The sequence below is a fragment of the Equus asinus genome, unplaced genomic scaffold, assembly GCF_041296235.1.
Source record: "Equus asinus isolate D_3611 breed Donkey unplaced genomic scaffold, EquAss-T2T_v2 contig_197, whole genome shotgun sequence".
NCBI classification, from domain to species: domain Eukaryota; kingdom Metazoa; phylum Chordata; class Mammalia; order Perissodactyla; family Equidae; genus Equus; species Equus asinus.
Window position 1 is genome coordinate 1,318,637 of NW_027224846.1, and position 16,296 is coordinate 1,334,932.

The following is a 16,296-nucleotide window of genomic DNA, read 5'->3' on the forward strand; positions in this document are numbered from 1 at the left end:
CTACATGTCGTTTCCTAATGACAGGAAATCTAAGTTTCATTTATCTACAATTCAGGTGAAAGATTTCCAAGAGATTTTAGTATCACTGCCATTATCTTTCTGACGTAGCTTAACTTTGGCTATTCAAAGGAAAGAATAATTAATAATATGGCATTGGACTTTCACATTTCAAGCTTTAATCACAATCTATGTGTTTTCTAATTGATTAAAATCTTATTTGCTAAAAAATAATTATCTGAAATATACTTTGAAAGAAAAATAATCTTGGGATCAACATGAATATTGAAAATCACAATTTGATATAAAATGAAATAGTCTGGTCACCACGTTTGAAAACATGAATCGCTCAATGATCACATGAACCCAAAGTAGAACTCCCCAAATGAATTATCCTTTGCAGCTCTTCAGTGACAGGCAGAATCAAATGCTTTGCACACAAATGCCTAGTCTACATTACCAGAACTCCAAAGGGTTTCTCATAAGCAATCGTTAAAATATTCTTAAGGTATAGGTTTCTTACATTAAAAACTTCTAAAAGAACAATTTTAAAGACTAAAAATTTTTTTTAAAGGATAACTAATTTTCTCTGATTCTCAAAAAATTTATATCACTTGATGGTGAAACTGGCAGAAAGTGAGCCACTGATGATTAAGTAGCTAGGAACAAAAGTTTTTTTCCCTTTTGCAATTACTGATTATAGCTTTTAGCTGTTTAACCCACTCATTGTTAATTGTGCTGTTTAGGCAATATGCGGACTCCCGCTAGGCTCCTATAGGTAACATCTTCCTGGTGCCTGCATCACCATGGTAATGCGTGTGTGAGCTGTTTTTCAGGAATTAGAACTCCTTGTCCACTTCAGGCCAGTTGAGACCACCAACTCATCAACTGGGCCCACGGAGATGTCCGACAGGTGACCTTTTAACTTGAAGAGGCTAAAAACTCTACCCTCACATCATGCCAATGTCGCCATTTTGTGAACATGGGTCCTATGAAGAGGCATGAAGTCTGACTACGCTTGTGCAGATCATCATTACCTCACCTCTCCTCACCTCCAATCACCTCTCTCCACATTTCAGACCACGTTGACCCCGTCCCATATATATCCCTGAGTCTCTGTTTTCAGGGAAGCAAATTTCAGGCTCATGAGCTCGCTTCCTCACATGGCTACCTTGTGAGTAAACCCTCTCTCTGCTGCTATCTCGTCATCTCAGTGTTTGGCTTTCTGGGCGGCGGGCAAAAATGAACCTGGTTGGGTAACAGTGGCATGTCACAATTGTTAAAATAACTTAAAAATTTTTTTGTTTAACTCTCACCTTAACTGGGCCAAGTTCTTCCTTGCTGCCTTGTCTTTGATAGTGTAAACTAATGAAAAGAAAATGTAACAGTTAAACACATAGGTGGCAATAAAATTGATTATCTTTTATAAATATTTAAAATTCATACTGTTCTATACAAATATGAAAACATATGGAACTCTTAAGTAAATCATTCCAGGGTTATAATATTACTGTGTTTTATAAAAATTACATTATTACTAGAGAGAGATTTTTATGATAAGGAAAGTCAAACTATGCATCCAAAAAACACTTAGCATGGATATTAGTTCATTGACAAAGGTCTTAATAGTTTAATAATACTGCTAACAGTCAAACAAACAAAAACTGGAGCTAGGATAATCCCTTTATACATTTTCCAATGAATAAAACAGAGTTGATAATGACTCTTTCAAATACCTAATAATATACAACCTAGCTAAAACCTACTTGTTTTCCATATCACCAATGCAGAGGTTAGACGGGACAAGATGAGGCGACATTGGAAGTTCTAAATCATGTTTTCTCAGGGGCATTTTTATGTCTCTATTCATATTCACATGGATCGGTTTTCTCACAGTTTCTATAATGAAAAAGTTGCAATTAAAAATTAAGAATGAATAATAAAATCTTTTAAAAGCATTGGTTGATATACCATGGTCATTAAGTAAATGTACATCTTAGATATTTACTAAAACCACCTATATACTATACATGATAGAAGACATTACAGTACTAGCAACTATCACAGATAATTCAAATCATCTTTTTCTTCATCATCTTACATTCTCCTCATGAAAGGGGCCCTACAAATTTTGCTTTATTTTTTGATTCCTTCAAAACTTCCCTAACCCCTAGACTGTATCAGTTGCTATATTACACTTTCCCATAGCACTACATATGTTCTCTATTATAGCACTTACCATAGTTTACTGTACTTGATTAACTCTATCTCCCTCACTAGATTTTTAAACTTTAGATGCAGCAGCCTTGTCTCTCCTTATAGACGATATAACTATTTTGACCGTGAAGTGGACTAAGGAACAAATGGGAGATGAGAGTGAAAGGGCATAGCAGGAAAGAGAAAGGACCCAGAGACACCTTTACTTGTCTAATAGGAGAAAATTCAGTATGTGTAAATATCAATGGAAAGCGGAAGTAAATGGAATCCAGATCACAGACAGAGAGACCTTCCTTTGATCAGAGGGAATTACTTCTGTAGTTAGAGGAGGGAAAGAGAAGATGGATGAAGAAGGAAGGTCGTTTATAGAACTGGTGGTAGAAATTTGAGATAATTCTCATCTGATAGCTTCTATTTCCTCTGAACTATGATACAAGGTCATTTAACGAGCATGAAGTGATAAAGAATAGTGTTGGGAAAGAGAGGTTTGGGGAGGTAAAGGAAGAAGGTATGAAATTTTCAAAGAAGAGAAAAGTGACACGATTAGAGATCAACACCTTGGGAAGAGCCATGTGTCTTTCCCTTTCTGATAAATATTCAAAAGAATGATCCAGATAGAGTTAGATTACTTTTTAAAAATAGTCTTGGGACAGCCTTCATTCATAGTTTATTTATTATTGAGTGTCTATGTTATTGCTAGAGACAGTTCAAGGCACAGGAGATAGAAAATGAACAAACGTGGTAAAATCCTTCTTCTCATGAAGATATTTTAATGGGGGGACAGAATAAACAAATTTCTAAGAAAATATAGGATTATGAAAGAGTGACAAATTAAAGAGGGTAAAGGAGAGACAGCATTTGGAGGGCAGGGAGCTATTTAGATGTAGTGATCAGAGAAGGCCAATCTAAGAGGACATACTTTAGCTGAGACTCAAATGTTGACAAGCCAGACATGCAAATATCTCGAGGGAGACTATTCCAGACAAAGAACAGTGGCAGAAAGAAGGTCATGTGGCTGAAATAAAATGAATAGGACAAGTAGTAAGAAACAAGGTCAGAGAGGCAGGCAGGGTGCAGATCCTTCTGGTTCTTTTAGACTTTGGTAAAATCAGATTTCATTCTAAGAGCAATGAAAAGCAATTGAGGCTTTTAAGCTGGGGAATGATAAATTCTGATTTGTGTCTTTAAAAGATCATACTAACCACTGTGTCACAGACTACAAAGGAGTAAAAGATAAAGCAGAAAAACAGTGATAAGTTCAATTACATTAAAATTAAGAACTTTTCTTCAAAGACAGGATTGAAAAACTAAAATTAAAAGCCAAAGGACAAATATACCTGACAAATAATTCCTAAATACATAGACACAATAAGAAAAAGACAAACAACTCAAATAAAAAATGAAAAAACTACTTGGAAAAGTACCTGACAAAAGAGGAAACCTGAATGACAAGATAGTCAGTCTCATTAGTAATCAAGGAAATACAAGTTAAATTTACAATGAAGCATCAATTCACTGAGTTAACAACTATCCTGCTTTCATAATAATCACTCCCTTGCTTTTCTTTAAATTTTACTACCTTCGAACATATTTTTTCTGTTTTGGAACTTTTCGTACATGGAATTTTACTGCTTGTATTCTTTTGTGAGTTGCTTTCTTTATCCAACTTTATGTTTTTGAGATTCATCCACACTAATTACACGTAGTTGAAACATTTTCACTGCTCCATCATTACTTGGATATGCCACTATTTGCTTAACCATTTTCTGCTAATGGACATTTGGGTGGTCCCCTTTCCTTCCTCCTCCTCTGTCCTTCTTTCTCTCTTTCTCCTCCTTCTCTCTCTTTTTTTTGTTTGCTACTTAACAACAACAATATCCAAACAAGCTTGTACATGTCTCAAAGTTCACAAGTGGAAGAGTTTCACTCAGATATATACTGCTGAGCTGTAATGTACATACATGCTCAACTTTACTGTGTAATGATCAATGTAATTAAAAAACAAAAAAAAGGTGGTAGGTTATAAGGCCATTATACTACTCTAGGCAATAAATGATGATGATTTGAATCAGGGTGCTAATAGTATAGGTAGTGAGAAGTTATCAGACTTGGGATACATCTTGGAACTAGAATGACAACAAGAATCAACAAGGTCCTTAAGTCTCTGCCTAAGCAAAATGGTTGGTTATCAACCTATCTACAAGGTTGAGAAGACTAAAGGAAGAGAGTCTTCCAATTTCACTTAGTTATTACCCTTGGAAAAATGCTTCAGAAGATCACTTTTTTCATAAAGCTAACACAAATAAACATATTCTCTTTACCTTTTGCTTTCTCCTTTCCTGCTTGATCAGAACCCTGGTCCTGAAAAAGGAAACAGGATAAAAAACACAATGATTAAAGAAATGGTCTCTAAAATGATTGTTGAGCCAGCCTGGTGGCAAACTGGTTAAGTTCACATGCTCCACCTTGGTGGCCCAGGGTTCCTGGGTTCAGATCCCAGGCACGGCCCTACACACTGCTCATCATGCCATGCTGTGGCAGTATCCCACATACAAAATAGAGGAAGATTGGCACAGATGTTAGCTCAGGGACAATGTTCCTCAAGCAAAAAGAGGAAGATGGGAACCAGATATTAGCTCAGGGCCAATCTTCCTCACCAAAATAAATACATAAATAAAATAAAATGATGTCATTTTAGTTGAATTAAAGATTTGGAATTAAAATCTAAAAGTATAGTGATAATTATGCTATTTTATGAAAAGAAACTATGAAAATGTTCTCAAATGTTATAGTATATACTGTTTCACAAAATTTTCTTAGATAGAAAATCCAAGAACTAATAAGAAAGGCTCTACACCTATCATTAATAATGAAGCATAAAATACATCTGAATTATAAAATCAAGATAAGCAAAGAGAAATCAATGCATTGGCAAGGAGGTACCACTGAAACATTCTCATATGATAGCAATATTCTTGGTCAATGCTGCCATTTTAATTTTCCTTGTATTTCAATATTCTACTTCTATCAACAGGAAGTAGAGAAAGGACCAAAATCTATATAGGATTGAAAGAAATGTTAAGTTTATTATTAGAGCAATTCAGTCACATTACTATATCAGCTATGCATACTTGAAATCTCATAACTTCTTTAAAACACAGCTAGCTTTTATGGATGTGCTTCACACCTATGATCTCTGTGCCAAACACTGCAACGAATCCCATGATAGTGCAATATTTAATGGTTATAAATTATTTGCTCTATTAATAATAGTAGAATGCTATAAAACATTCATGACAAAATAAGCAGATATGCACAATAAATCTTTTGGATATACATGAAACTATGATCTCAAATTCAAGATTTGTACAAGAATTATAAGTAAAATGACAAAATGTATTTTAGCTACATGAGATTATATAATAACATGAAAATAATAATTGCTAATGATGAGTACCATATGTCTTGCACCTTTCTAGACACTTCAGATACTTTACATGTACAAACTCATTTAATCTTCACAGGAACTCTGTAAGGTAGGTTCTATTTTTATCCCCATTTTACTGATGAAGAAACTAAGATGCAGAGAGGTTAAGTAACTTGCCCAAGGTCACACTGCTAATAAATGGTAGAGCCAGACTGAAACCTAAGCATTCTGGTTTTGAAGTTTTCAACCAGATATTATACTGTCTTCCAAGAATTTCAACTGTGAATATACAAAGCTGTTCATTTTCCAAATGATTTTCATAAACTACATGAATGACAGTTACTGAATACCCCCAGACTTTGGTACTTACTGAACTTGTACTTTAACATACTTCCCAATAGCTATGTCTTAATTGACCATTTTGAGTTCACTGAGCAAAGAATTCGATCTGTCCAGATCCACGCAGCATAAGTGCACTGCTGGCATTCAAACTTTAGAAAAGAAAAAGAAAATAAATCACATTTCATTGACCCATCAAATGCTAAGGCTAGAGAGGACATTAGAGATTAGTTTATTCTCCATCACTTTAAAACTTAAGGCAAAGAAAGCAAAGTGGGGGCTGGACCGGTGGTCTAGCAGTTAAGTGTGCATATTCCGCTTTGGCGGCCTGGGTTTCGCCAGTTCAGATCCCAGGGGTGGACATGGAACCGCCTGGCAAGCCATGCCGTGGTAGGCGTCCCACGTATAAAGTAGAGGAAGATGTGCACAGATGTTAGCTCAGGGCCAGTCTTCCTCAGCAAAAAGAGGAGGATTGGCAGCAGTTAGCTCAGAGCTAATCTTCCTCAAAAAAAGAGAAAGCAAAGTGACTTTTCAAAGTTCCGAAATATAAGAAGTATGACAGAGCCAGCAGTATTAAACAATCCAGATTACAGAGACAGTAGGAAGAAAAATCAATTCTATAAGAAGTTCCCACATTATAAAGATCAATAGAATTAGGGACTAGCCAAAGCCTAAATACAGTCTTCATATATGTATAAATCAAGTGATTTTACTCCAGGCTGATTTTCCATTATCCAGGACACTCTTATGGCTCTCACCAAATTCTATGTACTCCATAATACCTATTCCTATGTGCCTAAGAAAAAATTAATTAGGATTTCAAGACCAATTGCTAGATTAGCCTACTAATACTAGACAACAGTGAAAGTGAAAAAAGATCCTAACGTATAAGTCAAAGGCAATTTCATAAAAAGAACATTTTAAATTATTATTAAGGCAACCAATGCTACTAAATAGTACTATGTGTCTAAATGTTTTACCAAATATAGTCACTCTCAATTACCTGCACTAGAAAAGAAAACTGCATCAGTTAGGATTCTTAAGTTACAAGAAATTGAAAGGTCCTTTGGTTAATTTAAACAGAAAATAAATTTATTAAAAGAAAATCAGGTAACCAACAAACATGTCAACAAAGCTGAGGAAGCACGTTTGGCACCTGGCAAGAACAAGGAAGTCTAGGGAGCTGTGGCATCATAGTCAAAATCAAGCCATAATTAGTCTCCTAAGGACACCACTGCCAGCACTGGTGAATACTAAACACCACTGACTGCACCAGTTCCACTCCTGGACAGTGAACACCACCCCCTGGCATCACTGGCATTAAAATTCAATCCTGCTGCAGCTCTTGCAACTGCTTCCAACTACAATAGAAGCTCTGTAGTCCCTACTTCTTTGTGTTACTAGCTTCTAATTCAAAGTACAGGACAAGTGCATCTAAGTCTCAGCTTAGGTCACATGCCTATTTGCTAGCTGCAAAGCATAGTGAAACAAATGTCTGGGTTTTTTTCCCAAGATTCCACATAGGCAGGTGGTCTGTGCCTATCACCAAAACTCATAAGGTAGGAAATACCCCCACGCATAGATAAGGGGCTCAGATGCTTGGCTGCCAGTGAGTACAAATGTCCACTAAAGAGATGTAGATTAAAATTAAACTAGTTGACAATCCAAGTGACTTTTTACTTGGCTATGTCAGTGGAAAAAAAAAAAAAATATATATATATATATATATATATATATATATATATATATATATTCCTAATAGTTGCTTCTAACAGTTTTGCTTAGGCTAACTTAAAATAAAACTGTAAAGTTGTTTTTTTCTCCCCCAAGGGTTGACCAAGATGATGATATAGGAGGATCTTGAGCTCCCCTCTTCCCACAGACACACCAAATGTACAGCTACACTTGGAGCATTCCCTCTGAAAGAGATCCAGAAACTAGACTAGCGACTCGTACACATGGGACAAATGCAAAAATACCCAGGTTGAAACAGGTAGGAAAGGCTGAGACACACTCTCATCATAAACCCCACCCCTGCCACAATGCCATACAGTCAGAAGGGAATCCCCAACTCCACCTTCTCCCTGAGGAGCAAAGGGTTTGACCTCCACATCTAGTGCTCCAAATTTTAAGACTCTCACCAAACAGACAGACTCCCAAAACACCTAGCTCTGAAAGCCAATGGGCTTGTGTCCACAAGACCCACAAGACTATGGCAAATAAATAAGCATTCTTAACAGGAATGCAGCACTCACCAGAGCTATCCCCTCAGGGTTCAACATGGAGTGAGCAGGCAAGTATGTTTTAAGTAAGCCTCATGGTAACCACAAAGTAAAAGGCTAGAGGAGATATACAAGATAAAGAGAAAGTTATCAAAGTATACCATAGAGAAAATCATCAAATCACACAGGAAGAGAACAAGAGAGGAAGAAAGGAATAGAAGAATTACAAAACAACCAGAAAACAACAAAACAGCCATGGTAAGTCCATCCATGTAAATAATTACTTTATATGTAAATGTTTTTTGGTTGAATGGATTAAAAAACATGACCCAAATATATGTTGCCTACAAGAGACTCATCTCAGCATTACAGACACAAACAGACTGAAAGTGAAGGGATGGAAAAAGATATTACATGCAAAGGGAAACCAAAAGCTAGGGTAGCATAATTCTCAGACAAAATAGACTTGAAGACAAAGACTGTAACAAGAGACAGCAAAGGCCATTACAAATGATAAAGGAGTCAATTCATCAAAAGGATACAAGAACTGTAAATATTTATGCACCCAACATTGGAGCACCTAAATATATAAAGCAAATATAAACAGAACTAAAAGGAGAAATAGGCAGCAATAAATAATAGCAGGGGACTTCAAAACCCCACTTTGAACAACAGATTGATCATTGTGATATTGTAATTTACAATAAGAAATACATATTTGGATGCAACCAACATAGGAGCACCAAAGTACATAAAGTAACTATTAACGAACCTAAAAGGAGAAGTGAACTACTACATAATAATAGTAGGGGACCTAAACCCCACTTAGATCAATGGATAGATCATCTAGACAGAAAGTCAACACGGAAATAATGGAATTAAATGAAAAACTAGACCAGATGGACTTAATAGAACATATATAAAAACAGCAGAATACACATTCTTCTCAAGTGCACATGGAACATTCTCAAAGATAGACCATATGTTGGGAAAGAAGGCAAGCCTTAATAAATTTAAGAAGACTGAAATCATATCAAGCATCTTTTGTGACCATAATGCTATGAAACTAGAAACCAACTACAAGAAAAAAGCTACGAAAGTGACAGATATGTGGAGGCTAAACAACATAGTACTGCACAACCAATGGGTCATTGAAGAAATTACAGGAGAAATCAAAAGATATCTGGAGACAAATGAAAATGAAAATACATTATACCACACCAACTCATGGGATGCAGCAAAAGTGGTCCTAGGAGGGAAAATCATAGCAACACAGGCTCACCTTAAAAAACAAGAAAAATCTCAAGTAAGCACTTTTAAACTGCACGTAACAGAAATAGAAAAAGAAGAACAAACAAAACCCAAAGTTAGCAGAAGGAGGGAAATAATAAAAATTAAAGCAAAAATAAATGAAATTGAAGCCAAAAAATGGTAGAAAGGATCAACGACCAAGTGCTGGTTCCTTGAGAAGATAAAATTGACAAACCCTTAGCCAGACTCACTAAGGAAAAAAGAGAGGAGGCTCAAATAAAATTAGAAATGAAAGAGGAGAAATTAACCGATACCACAGAAATACAAAGGATCATAAGAGAATACTATGAAAACTATATGCCAACAAATTGCAAAATCCAGAAGAAATGGATAAATTCTTAGACTCATACAATCTGCCAAAGCTGAATCAAGAAGAAATAGAGAATTAAAAAGACCAATCACAAGTAAAGAGATTGAAACAGTAATCAAAAACCTCCCAAAAAATAAAAGTCCAGGACCAGATGGCTTCTCTTAAGAATTCTACCAAACATTCAAAGATTTAATACCTATCCTTCTCAAACTATTTCAAAAAATTGAAAAAGACTGCATACTTCGTAAGTCATTCTACAAGGCCAACATCAAGATGATACCAAAGCCAGACAAGGATAACACAAATAAAGAAAATTACGGGCCAATTTTGCTGATGAACAAAACTCCTCAACAAAACACTGGCAAACCGAATACAGCAAAATCTTAATCTATCACCATACAGCAATGATCAAGTGGGATTTATACCATGGACACAGGGATGGTTCAACATCCACAAATCCATCAATGTGATACACCAAGTTAACAAAATGAGGAATAAAAAACGTGATCATCTCAGATGCGGAGAAAGCATTTCACAAGATCTAACATCCATTTATGATGAAAACTCTCAATAAAATGGGTATAGAAGGAAAGTATCTCAACATAATACAGGCCATATATGACAAACCCAAGCCAACATCATACTCAACGGGGAAAAACTAAAAGCCATCCCTCTGAGAACAGAAACAGGACAAGGGTGTGCACCCTCACCACTCGTATTCAAAATAGTACTGGAGGTATAGCCAGAGCAATTAGGCAAGAAAAAGAAGTAAAGGGTATCCAAATAGGCAATGAAGAAGTGAAATGCTCACTGTTTGCAAATGACATGATTTTATATATAGAAAACCCTAAAGAATCCATTGGAAAGCTATTAGAAATAATCAACAATAACAGAAAAATGGCAGGGTACAAAATGAACTTGCAAAAATCATTTGCATTTCTATACTCTAATTACAAACTAAGAGAAAGAGAACTCAAGAATACAATACTATTTGCAATCACAACAAAAAGAATAAAATTTCTAGGAATAAATTTAACCAAGAAGGTGAAAGACCTATACAATGAAAACTATTAAGGCTTTATTGAAAGAAATTGATAAAGACATAAAGAAATGGAAAGATATTCCGTGCACATGGATTGGAAGAATAAATACAGTTAAAATGTCCATACTCCCTAAAGCAATCTGCAGATTCAATACAATCCCAATCAGAATCCCAATGACATTCCTCACAGAAATAGAACAAAGAATCCTAAAATTCATATGGGGCAACAAAAGACCCCAAACAGCTAAAGCAATCCTGAGAAAAAAGAATAAAGCTGGAGGCATCACAATCCCTGATTTCAAAATATACTACAAAGCTATAGTAATCAAAACAGGATGGTACTGGTAAAAAAACAGACCTACAGATCAATGTAACAGAATTGAAAGCCCAGAAATCAAATGACATATCAGATTCAATGCAATCCCTATCAAAATTCTAGTGGCATTTTTCACAAAAATAAAACAGACAACCCTATTATTTGTATGGAACCACAAAAGATCCCAAATAGCCAAGGCATAATTGAGAAAGAAAGCTGGAGGCATCATACTTCCTGATTTCAAACTATATTACAAAGTGACAGTAATCAAACAGTATGGTATTGGCATAGAAACAGCCAGACAGACCAATGGAATAGAATATCCAGAAATAAGCCAGAAATATATGGTCATTCAATTTATCACAAAGGAACCAAGAATACACAGTGGGGAAAGGTCAGTTTCTTCAATAAATAGTGTTGGGAAAACTAGACAGTCACATGCAAAAGAATGAAACTGTAACCGTTATCTTACACTGTACACAAAAATCAACTCTAAATGGATTAAAGACTTGAATATAAGACCTGAAACCATAAAATTCCTAGAAGCAAACACAGGGGGTAAGCTCCTTGAAATTGGTTTCGGCAATGATTTTTTGGATTTGACACCAAAAGCAAAAATTAAAAAGTGGGACTACATCAAACTACAAAGCTTCTGCACAGCAAAGGAAACCATCAACAAAATGAAAATGGAACCTATGGAATTGGAGAAAATATTTGCAAATCTTATATCTGATAAGAGTTTAATATCCACAATATGAGGAACTCATACTACTCAACAGCAAAAAACAAATAACCTAGTTAAAAAATGGGCAAAGGACGTAAATAGGCATTTTTCAAAAGAGACATGCAAATGATCAACAGGTACAGGAAAAGGTTCTCAATATCACTAATGCTCAGGGAAATGCAAATCAAAACCACAATGATTTATCACCTCATGTCCTTTAGGATGACTTGCATCAAAAAGAAAAGAGAGAACAAATATTAGGATGTGGAGAAAAGGGAACCCTTGTGCACTATTGGTGGGAATATAAATTGGTGCAGCCATTATGGAAAACAGCATGGAGGTTCTTCAAGAAATTAAAAGAACTACCATTTGATCGAGCAGTACCACTTCTGAGTATATATCCAAAGAGAAATCAACATCTCAAACAGATATCTGTACTCCCATGTTCATAGGAGCCTTATTCACAACAACCAAGGTATGAAGCAGATTAAGAGTACATCAATGGATGAATGGATCAAGAATATTTGGTATATATATACATCATGGAATATCATTCACCCTTTTAAAAGAAAAAAATCCTGGGCCAGCCCAGCAGCATAGTGGTCAAGTTCGCACGCTGTACTTTGGCAGCCCGGGGTTCGCAGGTTCAGATCCCAGGCACAGACCTAGCACCACGTGTCAAGCCATGCTGTGGCTGCATCCCACATAAAGTAGAAGAAGACTGGCACAGATATTAACTCAGCAACAATCTTCTCAAGCAAAAAGAGAGAGATTGGCAACAGATGTTAGCTCTGGGCCAATCTTCCTCACAAAAAAAAGAAAGAAATCCTGTCATTTGTGATAACATGGATGAACCTGGAAGGCATTAGATAATTAAGTCAGACAGAGACAAATAGGACATGGTACCACTTATATGTGGAATCTAAAAAAAAGTTAAAATCATAGAAACAGAGAACAGACAAGTGGTTGCTGGGGGGTCAGGTAAATAGGGAGAGGTTGGTAAAAGCATACAAACTTTAAGTTATAAGATGAATAAGTTCTGAGGATAACATGGTAACCATACCATTTGTTAATACAAAATAACATTGTATTGTATAATTGAAATCTGTTAAGAGAGTAGAACTTAAATGTTCTCACCAAAAAAGAGAAATATCTGAGGTGATGGATGTGTTAATTAACTTTCACAATGTATGCATATATCAAACCATCACATGGTATACTTTAAATATCTTACAATTTTATTTGTCAATTATACCTCAATAAAGGTAGAAAAAAATAAGATAGAAAAGACGGGAGAACAAATGAATATATCCCCAAATAATGGGGTAAACTAGATGGAATTTTATATCTGAGAAAAAGAAAAACGTGCAGATAATTAAAATAGCTTGCCATATATAAAATGTGAATCCTCAGAAGTCATTTGCTACTTTGACTACTGCAATATTAAGTATGTAGCTAGCTACCATAATTATACTTTAAAGAGTCTCCTTGATTTTATGCAAATATTCTCCTATATTTCTTACTACATTGGTAATAGCAATAAAACACAGCTCTGATTATCACTTAGGGACGTGACTTCCATTGCCTGCCCCAACTTAGGTTTCAACTTTGTTTTCCATTCCTGCGTTTCATGTATTCCAACACCCGACCAAATGAAAATATAGTTTTTCTTCTCCATATATGGAGACTCCTCCCACCATATTTTGTACTCAAAACTTTCAATACCTTCAAGACCCCATTCAAACATCAGTTTCTTCATGAAATGTATATGCACTTTATAAAAAACAATTTTAAGAGTTTCTCTAATTTTTGTCCTGAAATTTAAATTACCAGAGATTTAGGGGTGGGGAGGTGGGAATGAAGCTCATCTCTTTAACAGTAATTACTATGTTATTCTAGAAAATGGATTTTTAAAGAAATATATTGCAACCATCTCTTTCAGTAAAAGTTTAAGTGAACAATATTAGTTGCCATTATAGCTACATACTGAAAATAAAATCAAAAGGCCATAACTTCTTCATAGAACACTCCACAAGTTATCAATTGTGGGAAGCAGGGATATAGATTACACTACCTTATTCTTCATTAAGATAGAAAGAATAAAGTAAAATAGAGAAGTGTAAAGAGGTTAAGAAAGGGAAAGAAGAGAAGAGAAGGGAGGGAAGGGGAGAAGGAAAGAAGAGAGAGAGAAAGGAAGAAATAAAACCATACTGACTACAAAAATATAACAGGGCATTCTGCCCCTTGCCATTCTTTCTAGTAAGCATAGATTTAAAGGAAAACGCTAAAGAAATACTTTCTTTAAAACAAAAAGACAGGCAGTAATGTGGTCAAAGAAACATCAAGAACAACACGAACGTACATTTTACATGGAGTACGCAGGAGATGTTGAAACTACATTAGGGATTAAATACTATGGGTGTCACATATCTTAACTGTCAGCTAGTCTTGAATTTTCTTTTTTGTTTATTTTGTTTTGCTTTTTATTTTGCTGCTTAGTTTATCTTTTTAGTGGCAAGGTGCCATGCAAAAGAAACTGTTTCCAGATTGTTACAATCTTGTAATAACATCTTAAGTGTGATTCAAAGTGAAAAATGTAAATAAAATTAATAAAGCAATAACTAACAATTGAAAAAATTATTTTATGGCTTGTGTCACAGTGAAATTAATATTAATCTAAGACATCATAATGTTAACATTGTTAGCTAGCAGACTTATTAAGATTCAGGACAGTAACTAGCCTAGAAAAAGTACTTAGGTTGGTTTTCCACAAAACTAAAGCAGGTCCACCTGATGTGTCAGGAATAGTAATGATATACATTAGAATGCTATGGCTTTCATATAAATTCTTCTCTTGCAATACAAGAAAAAGTTTTTAGAGTAATATGAATTACAAAAGGTATGGTATTGAGAAAAAAAGTGTCAATCGATAAGGCAGAAATCCACCTAATATTCAGAATACAGAGCCTAATTAAAATAAGTTCTTAGAGATTGAATTCTTATAGTACTTTCACATGGAAAATATTGTTTCATAGTTACAGGCTGTAATGATAAACATGAACAGCCATCTCCTGGGTCATACAATGGAAGAGATCTTAGATTGTGAATGATAGCCCAACACAGATGTGTATTTCAGGTTATTCACAATTAAATCTTAAAAACTTTATTTCAACAATTATAATTCACTAAAAGCTTCTAAAGTTGAAGTTTTTCACTCCATTTATGGGATATTTTGAATAAATATTTTCAACTGTTTTTGAATAAAATGTCATCAAAATTTAGAGGACTTGCTTGCAAAAATGTTCACTAACAATGCAGGATACATAGATTGATTTATCAAGTAACTCTTCAAAGAGTCAAATGTTTATGAAATCCAATTAATAAAAGGCAACAAACAAAGCAAGCTTATAACAACACGCCAAAGTATTCTTTTTTGGATTCAACATCAGTATTGTCTCAAAAACACTGTAATTCAGTTACATTAACTGTGCATATAAAAAATTGAAAATTTTGACAACTGTAGCTTTGTTCAGTAAAATATCAAGCCTCTTTGACTACAACTGTGAAATATACATGAACTACAACCAATTCCAAGTGTATCTTGGCTACACAGGTTACATAATTTAGTAAGAGTCCTGTTTTACCCAAGATGCTATGATCCATCAAATTTCTATTTATAATATCATTGCAGAAATAATTTTATCTTTAATGTTCTGCAGTTACATGTGTCAAACTATTGTCTGCAGATATAATCTCCTTAAAATAACTACCAAATCTGAAAGTAACTCCTGATGCTTTTTCAGCAGATTTGTGCATTCAGATTGTCATGTGACCATGAGAGATGCTAAATGCTGGCAAACATTTTGTGTACTAGTTATAGATTCACCAACTCAAATGAAAAACAAAACATCAGTATTTATCATTAAGCATTAATTTTCCTTTATTTGAGCTCCCTGCTGCCAAAAGGTTACAAAAGCATTACTAAACACTATGAAAAAGGAAACGGTTGTTGACAAAACCACTGTAACAACAACCTTCCTACTACTCTTGGTAGGCACTCTGACAGGACTGATTAGCCTCTATTCCTAGCAAATATTTCACTTACACCTAATCTAAAATTTTCCATGTTTCCTATTGACCCCACTCCCAGGCATGGCGGCTATACAAATCTCTCAGACCTTAGAATGCAATGTTACAACTAGCTGGTACAAGTGGATAGCAGAGACAGCAGCATTAAATACTTCTCCCATCCCATCCAGCAAGTTAGTTGTACCCAGCCACTCATGTCTCAGCACACTTTATCAGCAAGCGCCCTTCATGCTATCTTTAAAAGAAGCTGTTAGTTACTTTCTATCTGGAAAGTGTCAGGCCTGGGTTATCATTGGATGTCT

At 35.1% G+C, this 16,296-nt stretch overlaps 1 pseudogene; it reads right to left on the bottom strand.

Moving 5' to 3' along the window:
• Positions 1-16,296, bottom strand: part of LOC123276501 (regulator of DNA class I crossover intermediates 1-like) — a 60,908-nt pseudogene that overhangs the window by 39,532 nt on the left and 5,080 nt on the right.